We start from the raw sequence: 16,060 nt of genomic DNA, 5'->3' as shown, positions 1-16,060 counted from the left end.
GACATGGAAGAAATATAAAAAGATTACAACTAAATATAATAAGTAGCAAATCCCAAGCAAAGGAAGTTTATGGCAATCCTTTATCAATTCTGCTACATCCATTGTCCAGTAGCCTTGTTCCTTCTCAGTAAGGAAGATGGTCACTACAGAATTCAGTCCAATGAAGCCCGACCAATGCTTTTCAAAGGGATGTTAATATATACTTTATATATTACTTTAATATAATAGATGTATACTTTAAATGTATTCCATGATTTCTGGACCATGCTTTCATTGCAGCTGCTTCATGGAATGATGGAGCCAAATCATGAGCAACCAAAGACAAATCCTCCAGCTGTTGATAAATAGTGTGTGCAAATTATTAAAACTGAAGGGTACAAACATACATTTGTATACAATTAAGCAAAACTTCACAATTAACTACTTACACTTGCTACCAGGTACCTTAGCAGACTGACAGATCAACCTAAAGGCAACCTTTCTGGCAACAAGTAAACTTTGTACATCTATCTACAAAGCTAATTTTCAACAAGTGTCAGAAAGGAGGGCTGTGCACACACATGCATGTGTGTATACACGCTACTTCCAATAGCAGGGTCACTATGTCTATGTACACCAGGTACTGGGGAACTTGGGCAAAAGGCTGCTGTTACACCCACAATCTGCTTGTAGGTTTTCCACAGGGCAGCTGGTTGGCCATTGTATGAACGGAATGCTGAATCACATGGATCCCTGCCTGATCCAGCATGTCTCTTTAGCTGTTCTTGTTATGGAAACACCTTGTGCAAGCTAAGCAGGTCTTGATCCAGATGGTGCCTGGTTGAGATGGTGCCTTGGAAGCCCATAATCTCACCATGGTCTAACCCAATCATACATCTGTCATCACACAAACACATCCATAACCTCAAAAACAAGGGGATGGCATCCCTGTTGTCCTCTGGAGTCATCCAAAGAGATGACCTTTTTTGGTGCTGCCACCTGCCAAGCTGGCCCATCACATCTCGCTGATCCATGGGTCATCAATCAGTTGTAACAGCTACAAGTATTTGACAGCTTTCACCTCCTGCTCCTGTCAAGGGTTGCTGTGGATGTTGTCAGACAGAGCCCTGTCAAAGAAGGTGACCAAGAGAAGCAAAGAGGACAGATAAAATTTATTGCCTCTATTTCATCCCTATGCTTTTCCAGTTTAGCAGTCTCCAATATCAAAAATCTCTGTTTTGTCTAGCACTGGAATGAACGAATCAGAGTTTGTTTCCTCAGTCCCTAGGTTTCTCTCTTCCTTTGCCTGTTCTCTCTACCTAAAAAGTCATTGCAGTAGTGTAGTACCAGCAGGTAGAGCAGCTGAGGTTTTTTAAATCACGCCACTCAAAGCCTCTGAAGCATAACAATACTGCCACTGTTCTTGATTCACATGTTATTACTATATATATTTTAAGTAACCCAGAGTTCACATGGGATCCCTTTCTGAGTTGTTCACAGTTAACAAGCCTCAGTTTGTTAGTGCAGCTGTGTATGTACATCATGGCAGAATTCAACAACCTATGAGTTAGACAAAACATGGGTTAGCTCAATGCTGAACCAGGTGATTTATTAGTTCAAGAATGCAGCACCAGTTTTTTTTTTTAATTTACAGGGATGCTGAGATTATCTGCCCCCTTCCCCAGAATTTCCTGTTCTCTCTGTGCTGCATTGCAGTCCTCAAAGCTGCTGGGGAAAAATGAATTTCCTGTCGACAATATATTGTTACTTGGTGTTATATAATGTATTTTGAGGTGGTTTAGCTTTACAAAAGGTGTGCTCCTGGTGGAGTTGAAACTTACAGAATTTGTTGATACGGCTTATCAAAGCTGCCTGAAATGTTGAACTCTACTTAAGGGTGTGGCTATGAGAATGGTCATGATGATCAGCAGCTGCCCTTCAAAATTTATCAATACAGCACTGCCAATATGAAAGAACAATGAATAATTTTCTGTGCAATATGCAGAATGACCTTTAACTGGAACTTTTTTTAATGAATGGAACCTATATACGTTTAATTAAGCACAGATACAGCATTTTCAAATTTAGAAAAGTCAACTACATCTGAAATATGGAGAATCAAGCCAAGGCACATAACTCAGCATTCAATCTACTGACAGTACCTCTACCTTTCACAGCAATTTTTGTGGAACCAGGTTCACAATACTGTTCTGTCAAATGTTTTAAGTCACTTTGCATGTATGCCGCATTGACAGAAGGCTGTCTGATTGAAGTAAACTACTATATGCCCCTAATGCATATATCTGCAACTTTCTCAGAAAAATTACTTCCAAGTAACTGTTCAATGAAATCCTAGATGCAACACAAATAACTTCCCAAAGATTTTCATAACACATAAGTCAATAAAGAACCAGAAGACAATGGGGCATCTTTGCTGCTTCCAGGCACTCTGTGCTCCCAAACTGGATTTGGGCCTGAAAGACCAAATGTATTGAGGATAAATGATAAGCCAGCACAATTTGTAACACTGCACACAGTTATTACTAATCATGGGACACATCTATTAAGACACTAATCTTAGCTTCCAATTTCCTGGGTATTGCGAAGTTTAAGCCACATGAGAATGCCTATACTCCGGTCTTAAAGTGTCGGATTTTTTATCCCTGAATGTAACTGCAGCACTCCTGCTCGGATAATGGATATCTTTTAGCCCCAAAATATTAGACTGAGTGGTCTAAGATCTACTTTAAAAGTACTGTAAAAGAGAAAAAAAAGCTGTGAATAAATCCTTGGATGATAGAAACTAGCTTCCCATGCAAATCTTCAAATGGGAATCAGGTCTTAAGAAAACAATGAAAAGATTGAGCAAGAGTGTAAACATTAGTGAATTCTCCAGAATGTTGCTACTACAAACCACTTCTCTTTAGCTACTTTGTGGTACATTTGTATAGCTTTGATCATAGTTACACTATTCTTATACTTGCATCAGCAACTCCACACTTGGAAAGTACCCATAAGTGTCTTACCTAAATAACATGTCTGCCACTGCAGAGCACTTTGTCCCTTACATGTGACAAGTGAATTCACTTCCAGAACAATTAAAGACAGCATTATAGGAATGCAGGAAGAGCCACAATGAATCAGACCAAGGGCCTACCTAGGTAAGCACTGCGCTCATGCAGTGGTCAACCTGTGGGGAAGCCCACAAGCAGGAAATAAATGCAATGGCAGCACCCCATTCCCCAGCAACTGGTGTACAGAAGCATTCCCGCTCCAGTAGGTGACAGCTATGTATCATGACAGGCCTTGTGACCAGTACCTGCATTAAAAATTTACAACTAGCTTTTGCCTGGTCTCTGCCATGCACTAAAGCTATATAGGAAGAAAATCATTGTGCTTACAATGACAAAGCTGACCTTCACTTTAATTATTATCTGTTGTATTGATAAATCCTCAAAATTGTATCAGAAACACACTTAGGAATCATGGTTCTATTACCATCAAATATGTATAATGGAAGTTTTTAATACAGTGTGTGCAAACTTCAGGGTCCAATTAAGACACCGCTTTGCAGGCTGAGACTCTGGAACCACTATAGGCTATAGCTGGCACATCACCCAGTTAGCTGGGTTTTGCTTGGATTCCAGGCATGCCACCTAGTGCCTTTTTGCATTGGCTGCTGCCCCAGATTTCCCTTTCATTTCTTTAATTAAAGAAAGGCAAGGCTCTTTTCCCCCTGTAGCTTAACTGAGAAACAAGGCAAAGCGTTTGGGCAATAGTTTATCTGCGTGTTTCTAGAGACACACGTCTGCTCACACCTTTCAACATTATTAACAACTGAGTGAAGTCACACCTAAGGGAGCTGTGCCGAGCTGTGCCGCTAGCCGAAGAGATAATATATAAAGAAACAATTGGGAGAAGAAGCTTCCTAATTCGTTTCAAATCCTTTTTTTAATGTTGTCTTCCCTGGTGGAGAAGTGATTATTTCCTACTAAAAAACCAATGTTTTAGCATAGCTGTAATTAAGCAGTTCTATATCTATTGTCAAACAAAAGGAAGCATTGGTAAGCTCCTTCTCTTTCATGCGCAGGTCTATTCCCAGCAATAAGAAACATTTCTGAGTTCTGCAAAACAAAGAAATTAAAATACCCTGCCAATGCAAATAAAGTGCCTGATCATGTTATGTTCATGGTGTAGGGGTGCTGCTCCTGCGGCTGATGGGTTATGTCAACCCTACAAAGCAGCCCACTAGCATACTGGCTCACTCATAGTAACTCATGGCTTAAAAATATTATGGATTACTGTGATGTGCAAACTAGACCTGCAAGAAATACAGTCCTAGAATACAAAAATACTAGTAGCGTGAGATGTATTTATGTACTGAAACAGTTGCAGTAGTAACATGTGTGGTTGTGGCATCAGTTCATGGTGTTTAATGACCTAAATACTCAGCATCAACATCCATCCTAAAAGTGAAGAGCTGCAGTTTAATGGGAGAATATGTGCTTTGCACACAAAACATTCCAGGTTCACTCTCTGCAGGAAGTTCCAGAAATGACTCCTGGTGAGTCGCTGCCAGCTGATGAATGGACTGACTTGGGATGGGGCAGTTTCCTATATCTGTATTAATGCTTCTGTGCTCACCATTCCAACACTGTACCCAACAGAACTTGGAATAACTTGCCTTTGAAAAGAGGGAAGTCCTCATAATTACTGAGCATTTACAAATGTCCTGAAACTTATCTTACTTTCAGTTGGTTTTGCAGAATGTCAATTATTTTAATTATTATTACATGAAGTTGTTTTTTATATACCATTTGTCCACAAGTAGGTAAATATCCGACAGAAGACCTATACACAGTAAATTTATTAAAAGGTCCATCATGACTCATTTAAGTTCCATTCCTTTGAATTGACTACTCTAAGTAGGACTTGTTAAATTTTACTTCATTATATATAGAGGAAAATATATCTGCATTGAGTTTCTATCAAAGATGGCCTAAATATTTGTTTATATTTCTTTATTTAAATTGTGCATCACCTTTTTAATCAAAAAAGCATTCAAGGCTACTTAGAGAACCAATTAAAACTGATCAACACTATAAAACAATAAATTCCCACAAAAGATTCAGGGTTGCAGTTTAGATGTACTCTCAGTCCTGAACTTATGGACACAGCACAGTGGCTTAACCTGTGAAAACACACTCTTGGCCACTGTTGAGGCTTCAACATCAACATTCGGGGCCAAATCTAAGAGTAAGCTTAAACTAAGAGTCTGAATCTTCAGGGCGAGTGCAGCCACACCCAGCAAAGGTTGAATCCATATTCCTTGATCTGTGCCTTTCAACTGTTCAAAATATTTTTTGTCTTGTATGGATTAAGCTTCGATTGATTTCCCTCATCAAATCCATTAACAAGAGCTCCCTTGGATTCAGATGGAAAGGAGAGGCAGACTTGGATCATCCACATACTGGCAGTCCCAAACCACAAAACTCTCTTAAAGTGTGTGTATGTACTACAGCCTATAGCTGAGACAGAACTCAGCTGCTATGATATTGAACAGGATCATCCCTCCAAGAAGAACTAGAAGCACCATATAAAATTGCCTTCTAGTATCTCCTCAGAAAGATACTAAGATTGATGGTACTAAAAGCCAACAAAAGTACAGCAGAACTAACAGGGACATGCTCCCTCTGTCTACTTCCCAGCACATACCACCCATCAAAGTGACCAAAGCTGTTTCTATCCCATAACCAGAACAGAAGCCAGACTGATATGGATCTAGTAATCCCTCATCCAGAAATACTTGGAGTTGAGAAGCCACCACATACTTCATCATCTTGATCAAGAATGGAACATTGGAGACTGTCCAGAAAATTACCCAATATTGAGAATTCAGGGACGAGTATTTTTTTAACCAAGTGGATAGGTCCTCCTCCTGCAGGCAAGACGGACACACCTTGACATGAAGAAAGGTTCACCACTGCCTTTACCCATTCAGCCAGGTCTCTGCAGTGGCTTTTGTAAGTCAGGAGGACAAGGGTTCAACACATAAGCAGTAGGCCTCAACTCTCCAAGAATCCTGTCAACATTCATGGGATGTACAACTGAAAAGTACTGATTACATGTGGATAAGCAGTAGTCAACATTACATCACCAGAAATGTATCCAAGCCGGCTATGACCGGCTGTGTCGGTCATAGCTGACTTGTACTGATTTTCTGCACAAGGCTATGACTGATTTTCTGCACAGCAGGCTATGCAGAAAAGTGGTCACAGCAGGAAGTGGTCACAGCAGGCTGCTTGTGTCTCTACCCACTTCAGGTGTCACCCAGAGGTGGCTAGAGACCTGTTTTACCCTGCAGAGGAGGGCAAGACGCATTCCATCGGAGCAAAGCTCAGGGAACCAAGGTTCAGTTTGGATGCCAGGAAGTACTTCCTGACAGTTAGGACCCCGAGGGTGTGGAATGGGCTTCCATGGGAGGGCACCCAAGGATAGGCTGGACATGTACACAGTAGGCATGTCATGAGTGGAGCCACCTGGACCAGGGGTCAGACTAGATGGCCCGGGAGACCCCTTCTGACTTGCTCTGTTTTCTGTGTTTCTAAATGGAAATATATAATTTCCATGTCATTAAAAGTACATGTCATCAAAAACTAAAAAAATCTAAATTATTAGCAAGTGTGTACATAGGGTAAGACCTGCTATTTTATTGATACATGAGAGATGCACAAAATCTACTTTTGCATGTCTGCCTCAGAATATTCCCTACATCTCACCCCTTCTCACCTGCCAAGACTTCATTAACTAAAGAAATGTTTTAAATAATTAGGTGAGAAAACTTTCCAAAGTAGAATATACCACCCTACATATGTGACCAAGTCTTTCAATCTGGCCCTTGAATTCTAATACTGAATATATATCAACATAAGCCATCCTCCCAAATACATTACAATCAAGGGCTGGGTATGCACAGTGGCTTCTTTTCTGTGCACCGATGCATGCCACCTACAAATCCCTCATTTCCATAGTTGTGGCAGCAGGCAGACATGGCCCATCATCCACATCCAGCAAGGTATGCAGCAAGAATGGCTGCTAAGCTATACCAGCAGCCTGTGGTTAGCTCCCATTGCTAACTAATAAATGTGATATGTCCAGTGATTTCCAGTGTCAGTAAGATGAGCTATACATTTGATGAAGCTGAATATCCAGAAAAGCAAATAGGGCTATCTGAGATGCATCTACAGAACAAACAACTCAGAAATGAGCGATAAGTAAGGATACTCCCATTTATCCTAAACCACCATTTCCTTGGACTAACGAAGAGTGAGGCAACCAAACTCTCAGCTAGCACTCCAGTCCTGAGACATCACAGTATGGCTGAGTAAACCTGCAGATCTACTTTTCATAAATGTCATTAATGGATATGATAGCCTATTTCAGGAGACATAGGCTAGGGAGGAGCTTTATTTGAATCAATTTGTTACATATTCTTGGAAAGCAAAATCCAGCTTGATAGGTCTTAGCATGAGGGCATCTGTCAATATTTGGGCTTCTATTAATTAAACCAGACTCCTTGATTCATCTTGCTACTTGTTCACTTATTAGATTTAGACAATTTTGTTTACTGTTGATGCACCCCTGCGGCAACAAAAATATTTGGCTAAGGACAGTTGGTTAACATTGGAAAGTATATTAACCAAGTGACAGTTTTGTATCCAGAACACTTTGTGATTGTGGCAAGGGATTATAATGCCTGAATAGGCATAAGTATGATATTCTGTATGCTTTTTCACATGAATTCTGCCCTAGAAACTGAAAAGCTCACCCACTGCCCATTAAACAGTCTAAGCTTAAGGGATGTAATTATGCTGGGCTTAATGGTAAATAGGCTGTATTTAGTAGTTTTAAATAAAAGTCTAGCAATAGGTATAGTGAATTTTTACAACTACAAATATTTTATAGCAACTTTTGATTTGTTAAATTTGGTGTCCATTTGGGCAAGCATAATAAGAATGACCATCTACCTTTGGTCTTATCCTTAAATACTGAAAAACATGTTGATCATGTGGCCTATGAACCAATGTTAAATTTAGAGAAAGAAGTAACAGCTTCACGTTAGGTGCACAGTCAAGTTGGAGAATGCCTTAATTGAATTATTGTATTTGGAAAAAAAAAGTCTTTGTAATCACAATGCATTGTCAGCATCACATTCTTTTGAATCCGCTCTGGATCTGTTTCAAAAATTGATCAGCTCCCTACAAAATAGTTTGAAGTATAAAGCCCCTGTAAGACAATGGCTGCTAAACTGTAAATCGTCCATCCCTGTACTAGACTAATGCATTTATTTCTTTATGGATGAAAATGCTTCACTGGCTATGTCCCTCTATGGATAAATGCTACCTCCAGTAGCAGAGGCAGGATTCCAGTTACTGAGTAACATGAGCCAGGCAGTGCTACTGACACATGTTCTACACCGAGTTTCCCACCAGCAGCTGTCTGGCCATTGTAAGAACAGAATTCTGGACTAGTGGGTCCCTTGCTGTGATCCACTATGACTTTTCTTAAAAGCACTGTTTTCACACCAACACTTTCGTCAGTCCAGTCCCCTGCCCACCTGTTCCAAGTCAAGTGATAAAAATAAATATGAACTTTCACTGCAAATAAAAGCATATAGAATTCACCCACAATGTAGAATTCTCCATTTAGAAACACACATAACCATAAGTGGACAGAGCTTTAGGATTCAGGCTGGAAAATGCAATTGAGCTAGAAATGCACAATTAAGATTATAAATAAAAATAAATAAAGATTATAAGGCATACATGTCTACTCAAAAACATACCCCACCAAGTTGAATAATGCTTTCTTCAGGGAAAAAGAGTGTACCTATTACTGCCTTATGCACTGACATCATTTTTATTGCTTTTTTTAAAGACACATTTGGATGACTCAACTTTTTTTTTCCTATTCTGAAAAAATGGAGTATGGAAAGCTGAGCATTGTGGGCATCAACAAGAGCATTGGAAGACATGTAGGATTCACAGACAATGGCCTTCTCAGATAGCAGAGTAGGATTTATTCCCAGTAGTATTTATGTATTATGTCTTTCCATGTAAGAATTTTGGGATACTCGATTATTTTGAGTAGGTTGTTATTGATGGTTCTATCTGCAATTAGCTTTATGATTAAAACCCAGAAGGAAACACCTGAACATTTGCAGTATAGCATCTTTAACAGCACATTTTAAAAATATTATTTCCTAAAAGAGAAATAAATTACATTTAAATTTCCATATATATGGGGGGTAGGGGGAAGTGCACATGCTAATTCACTTTTGGAAATAAAAGGATTGAACCTATAAGTAAAAATTTTATGCATTAACCAGTAATGTCGGCATCACAATAATCTGGACAAACACAAATGTATGCAGTACTTGACCTTGCCTTACATGAACAATAATGACATCTGCTGACTTCAGTGCAAAATCTGTACACACAAGTAACTCAAAGCAAGGCCAATAAGCTACAGCATGAGCTCCAGTATGTGGTGCAGTTCAAAGAGTCTACACCAAAAGAATTCATGGCATAATGAAAACTTAGACAAACAGATATCTGTGACTGTCCTCCCAGTTGCACATTTTCAGGTGCTCATAATTCCTTTACAGCCGAAAAGTTAAAACAAACTTGAGAATAAATACTGATCAGTAGCAAATTCGTAAAGCTGTTCTGAAACTCAACATTTTAGTGCATATACATTTGCACACAGAGTGCAATAAACCTTTAAGGCAATCCTTGCCTGTGAATCCATGACTAAACCTTATTATCTTGTACATTTGTCCTCCCCTCATTGCTTATTGCAATCTTTTACTACGTTTTAATTAGATTACATTGAAGGATGGACGAATCTTCCTGCTCTCTTCAGTTCTGTCTGAAATTATCTCTTATAGTAGCAAATAAATAAAAAAATAAATAAGCCAGCACACTATGCAAGTCTTGGGAATTTTAATGCTAAGATTCCACATTCTTTCCCCACTGTATTTATCAATGAAATGATCCTGAACCAGCCTTAGGGTTTTTTATTGTTTTTAGTTGTATGTGCTGTGAGCCGTCCTGAGATGCCGAGTTTTAAATAAATAAATAAATAAATAAATACCGGAACATCATTAGGCAGTAAGAGAGGCTAAGGACAGAATCCAATGCAAATTAAGATAGAAGTACATGCTATAACTCCCAGTATGCACCAGTAGTGTCTGGGGGATGTTGGGAGTTGTAGTACTTTCTGTACTACATGCTTAAGATTGTACTCTTAATGATTTCAGAATGCAATGCTGACATGCCAATTATTTTAATTTAACCTTTTCTTCTCTTCTCTGGACCAAGGGGTGTTGTTCCCCACCTACTGTACATATATCCATAAGCATGAACAGGTCAGAGAGATATTCTGCCACTGAGTAATATCCACAGATGTTTTTAGTGACCTCAGGATTTCTATGGCTATTACCAAAAATATGTGTACTTATATTTAGAATGTTTAAATCCACCCTAAGCCTATTTTCAAAGTATGAAGAAATGCCAGAAAGGCCTATTACAAGAATGTTTCCACACACATTTTCAATGCACTTTTGCCATGGCAGAAACACAGTATATAAAAGCACTGCATAAGCAAGCAAGCCAACCATATTGCCCCAGCAGCTTTTATGGGTGAAGGCAGAAGGTGACTGAGTTAGATTTCTCTGTTTCTCAAGCAGGCATGCAGACACATGCAGACATGTATATATCTAGCTACATCCTTGGGAAAACACCACACAGCCACTATCCCAAAGCCAACAAGTGTCCTTTTGATTCAGTGCTACAGAAACATTGCAGCCTTGTGGACATAAGGACGAAAGGCTTCAGCCTCAGCTGTCACTTCAAAAACTAGGCTGTGCAGGAGAACAACAATTACAGCTCATTTGCAGATGGAGGAAGAGACTTCTTTTTCATGGGAGGCCAAATAATAGCTGCCTACAAGGACAAAGGCTAGAGGAAAGCAATGGTACATGCTACAAACCATTGGCCTGAAAGGAACAGGCACCAGCAGGAAGAGAAGCGGCTCCGCCATCCCTTGAGCAGCTGAAATGCATTGTTATCAGAGTACTGCATTTATTATATTCTCTCAAGCAAGATAGGAAAGGGATAAGAAAGTGGTGAGGCTGCTCCTGACAGAACAGAGGAAGGAAAGAAGAAACACAAAGTTGTCCCCAGCAAATGGACAGGAAGCCAAGCCAACACTTCTCTTTCTTTCTGGAAAGCAGGAAAGGCAAGGCATGCAGGAGAACTTGTTCCTCATCACATGGTGAGGTACAGCATGCAATCCTGAACACCGGGTTCAGAGCAAGAGCAAGAGCCAGGACGAACAGGGGTGACAAGCAGTAGACAGTCAGAGTAGTGTACGAGTTCAGAGTGTTGAAGCAGCGCGCAGGAACCCCCACTGGGTGACTCCGGGCCAGTCACTGCCTGTCAGCCTAACCCACCTTGTTGTGAGGGAGCAAAGAACCACGTGAGCCGCCTTGGGTTCCTCGCAAGAGGAAAAGGCGGGATATAAATAGAGCAAGGAAAAAGCAACGCCGTTGTCCGCCTTACCTACCGCATACAAACACAGAGGGTGCTAAGAGAGAAGCACGCGCTGTCCTCCTTTCACTCGCTGAATGAGGAAGACCGAGTAGCAGGTTACCCAACATGGGGCACAGCCACGCGGGAGTGAACGTGGGTGGGAGGAGGAGAAGGCGGCGGCGGCGGCGGCAGCCTCGCCATCTCCTCCCCATCATAACAAGGCAAGGGGACGACTTAAAAACAAGGACGCGGCGAAACTGCCCATCGCTGTGCCGAGGGGCAGGCGGCGGAGAGGAAGTGTGGACAAACACGGCTGGGCAAGCACAGGGCTACCTCTGCCTCCTCTCGCCTTCGCCACACGGCGAGAAACAGCGCGCTCTTTCTTCACAGCCCCTCCCACACGCAGAAATGCGGGCGACCGAAGGGAAAGCGGCTTTCCTTTCCGACCACGGAGGGAGAGCGCAGCAGCAGCAGCAGCAGCAGCAGCAGCAGCAGCAGCACGTTTGGCTACGGCGGAGCCAGGAGCGGGGCGAGGCAGCGGGGGAGAGCTCGCCCCCTCCCGCTGCACCGGCGCCCAGCAACGCCGCCGCAGACCCCGGGCCCGCGCGACGCACGGGCGGCAGCGCTGCCGGGGAAGCTCGCGGATGCTGCTCTCGGGCTGCGCGGGGCGGAAAAGGACGCGAGAGAAGGGCAGCGTCTTACCAGCTCCTCTTGCGGCGGCGCCGGCGAGCTGCCCCGTCCTGCTCACCCATCCTACTCCCCGAGAGGGGTCGGGGGTTGCCCCCCTCCCCGCCGCTGTGGCGGGGAGGCCGGACCTGGAGCGACGCAGCAACAACAGCTACCGCTGCGACGGCGCTAGCCTGCAGCTCGGCTCCGGCCGAGCTCGCCAGCGCGGCAACGGCGCCCGCGGGAAGCCCCCGAGCGCGGCGGGGCTGCCCGCGCCGCCGTGTGTGTCTTGCCCCTCGTCCGCAGGGCGAAGGCGCCCGGGCCGAGCAGGGAGCGTCTACGAGCCGCCCGCCCGGCCGGGGAGCGTGCACAGCAGCCTCGCCTCGCTGGAGCCGGGGAGCGTCTGCAAACTCCTCACCCTGGCGGGGAGCGTGCGTAACCAGACGCCGAAAGGGGGCGTCTCCAAAGTGTAAAATACGAACGCTGCTCTCCGCGCTCCCCCGCCCTTCTTGGGAGAAAGAGCATAGCGAATCCTTTAGAGTGAATGGAGTGACCCATTATTATCGGTTTTAGGTGCTCTGAGAGGCAACCGTACGTCCTGTAGTCCTCGGGAATGCAATCCCGAGTCCCCGGGAAGGGCAGGAAAGAGTTAAATCCTTCCCGTCTCTGTGTGTAAAAAAACACTGCATGAGCAGGAAGCATCTGTATAACGCCGGTGTGCCTGCTCAGGAGTGCCTTCTACGAACGGTTCAGGTTGCATTTGCAAATATCGCATTCTAGACGCCGGAGATAATCTGTGGTTAAAGAAACTTACATTTCCGTTTGAAAAGCCATGCGCGTTCATGCGCTGCCTCTCACTTTCCTAGGCGACTAGACCCGAGGCGCACGAAACCAATCAAATGAACCCCACCGCAGTGCAGCGGTTTCCTACCTTGGTAGGCAGCTGTGCCAAAACTCCAGCTTAAGAAGAGAGAGTCATGTCTACGGTAGAAACTGCATGTGGAAAACAGAACGGTTGGGGTTTCAGCATCTGCCCTGTACAAAACTAGAGATGAGAAGTTTAGTGAAAGCCTGCTTTAAAACCTGGCCAGGAAGACCCATGGTGGAATGGTCAGTGACCATGCAGTACTGCCCCCAGATACACACACATGGCATATGGTTTACCCGTTCAGGTTTATTCATCATTTGTTCGTAAACCGGAATGGCAACTTGCATTGGGTGAATGAAATCAAATATACAGGTACACGGTAGTAGTTTCATATCACTTAACTCAGACAGAATGCTTTCCAGTGCCATCTGTTCACAAAATCAGCCGCCAGTCATCTTATGTTGAGTAACCATAGTTCATGGAAATATACACACATACTCTTTCATTTAGAGCTTGTTGTTCCTCTTCTCTGACATTGGCCTACAACAAATGCTGGACCTAGGACCAGAAGGAGCCCTTGGCCAAGACCCAAGCATTGCTTTTGGTGTGTATGTTGTGGGGGGGGGGTGTGCAGGACAGTAAAATAGAAGAAATATAGCAGAAGAATTAATAATTACTTGGGGAACTCAAAAGAACTTTATTTCCTAGTTAAGTGCCAAATTGAGAAAAGTGCTGCAGTTGCAGACTCCTTCAAGCTACTCAACTTTAGTTCCAAATGTGAAAATACAACAATAGCTTCAATCCATACTATACATACTGAGATGCATCATGTTATCTGTAGGAAGGGTCTTTGGGTGGATAAAGATGGTGGCTAAAGGCACAATTCCGGGTATGGCTAGACAGGAAAAACAGCAGCTCTGAGCCACCATTGGACTTGTAGGAGTTGTAGGACTTTTTTTGCTGTTGCACCTTAAGACATTATTAGTGACCATGGAATTACCACAATGTGATTATAAATTTATTTGGATAAAGGACCTTGCCAATTGAAGTCATTTTAGACTTTCCAACGAGACTAAACAATTGCGTATTCCACTCGAGACATTTTGATATGTGCTTCCCAATATGCTAGGCTTGCTTTTTATTGTCTCCCTGGGATTCAGAGCTGGCAACTAACAAGATGAGTACATCAGGAATAGGAAACCAGAGCATGAGGGAATGGGATAGTATTAGATGGATGGATGGCTTGTAGCGGGCTGTTGGGCTGTCCCATGCAGCCTGATGTGGGTGAATGAACCTGACACCTAAACCCCTTCATCTCAGAGAACTGCAAGGGCTAGGAGTGTGACTCAGCTGTGGCCTCAAAGAACGCTCCTTGGCACCACAGTTCAGTCAGCTTGGTCTCTCACTTGCCTTCAACAACTGGGAAGGGGATGGAGAGCAAAGCCAGCATGCAACATAGCTGGTCCATGAGGAGTCTATTGAGCTTGCTTTGTTCCTTCTTTGCCTTCCCTGATCGAAGAAGAGGAGAGTTGAATAGAACCATTGCTTGGACCAGCAGCTCCTCAAGGTGCCAGTTGAGAGAGGAAGCCAGGGAGACTGCCTTCATGTGTCAGTGGGTAGGTATGTACGAGTATGTGTGGGGTGAGGTACAAACCAAGAGTGCTTTCTGAGCTGTAGCCCACCAGTGCTGGCATGTCGCATCGAATATGCTTGTTTCAAGTCAAATTTACCTTCAGCCCCCCATGTAATTCCATATATTACATCGTGTCTCCATTCTTTCACAACTCAAGCTTGACTGTCTATTGAGCCTGCCCTAGGACTCAATGGACACTTTACAAGAATTGCTAAGGTGTTCTCTTTGGGTATATAGAGTAGTGCTTCTTCCTGGAACTGGGTGGTTCAATCAAAAGCTGCAAAAGGAAATCATGGCTTTGCAAACAAGGAACAGGCACAAGAATAAGAACAGAGAACCTTGTTTGGAAAGAGTAATGAGGAATGATATTAAGATTAACCAGGTGTCAGTGCTCAGGCACAGCAAGAAGAGATGCCCAAACACAACTAATGAACATTGACTGCCCCATTTCCAAGGCAGTGAGAGTTTGGAGCAAAGAGCTCAGAGACTCAAAGGATAGAGCTGGCTCAGAGGGGATGAATTAGTTGTTTGGTTGTCACAATTACATTAGAAACAAAGATGGTCCCTTGCTTAAATTTTACATCTGGCTGGTTATATAGTGCAAGATTCAAAACAAAGAAAGTCATGACCAGTTCTTGGGTAGATATTAACATGAAGGGCTGCTTACCTTGCTAACCTTTCTGGGCAGTGGTCACGCTCAAATATTGGACCATTTCCTGTCAGGCCTTTTGACTGGCCAATTTAAAGGTACCTTAGTGGGTTCGTCTGGAGGCTTGGTAATCAGGCAGATATTAGTTCATCTGTTGTCACAGGGAAAATAGTCCTGTATTCTTTTTGAGGAAACAACTTTCTTAGATATGGTCTATGCGAATGGCCTGTAGTCTTAGTAGGTGAGTAAAGGAGGTAGTTATCAGTAATAGCTGCCAGCACTTGAAAGCTTTTGCTTATTTTTAAAAACATTTTATTGTGCCTTTTTGTGTCAGAAATGGCATGCAATTAATATCCCAGTATTTTAAAATGCCAAGAAATTCAATGGCATATTACTAAAGCAGTGTTCAATTAAGGAATAATTATTTAAATGGCCCAAACAGAGAAATGAAAAATTGAACTGTGACACTAGGGAGTTAATGGAGTTGGTAGACTCTTAATAATGTCATACTTTAGAATATTTATTCATTTGTGAAAGTGGGGAGTACTTTGTATGAATGTTTGGCCTATTTAATGAATAGGGCTGGGGTTGCATCTGATGGTCAGTGTGATTCTTAGTTGCTATTTAGATGGTTCACGTAGCTTTAATAAAAGTAAATTATTGGAATTGAG

General features: G+C 42.7%; 1 protein-coding gene across 2 annotated transcripts in view; it reads right to left on the bottom strand.

The window, feature by feature from the left end:
- MGAT5 (alpha-1,6-mannosylglycoprotein 6-beta-N-acetylglucosaminyltransferase) overlaps nucleotides 1-12,412 on the bottom strand; it is a 161,679-nt gene extending 149,267 nt beyond the window's left edge. The window contains exon 1 of one of the 2 annotated variants that reach the window (XM_044438180.1): nucleotides 12,276-12,412. The gene's annotated coding sequence lies outside the window, so the exon portion shown is untranslated. Of the gene's footprint in view, nucleotides 1-11,607; nucleotides 11,662-12,275 lie in introns of those variants that run through there. The other variant, XM_044438185.1, reaches the window with a different exon arrangement.
- Between the last annotated feature and the right edge of the window lie 3,648 nt (nucleotides 12,413-16,060).

This window comes from Varanus komodoensis, unplaced genomic scaffold (genome assembly GCF_004798865.1).
Source record: "Varanus komodoensis strain SLA01 unplaced genomic scaffold, ASM479886v1 scaffold32, whole genome shotgun sequence".
NCBI classification, from domain to species: domain Eukaryota; kingdom Metazoa; phylum Chordata; class Lepidosauria; order Squamata; family Varanidae; genus Varanus; species Varanus komodoensis.
The sequence above is the reverse complement of the archived record's forward strand: the minus strand, read 5'-3'. Positions and strand labels throughout refer to the sequence as shown.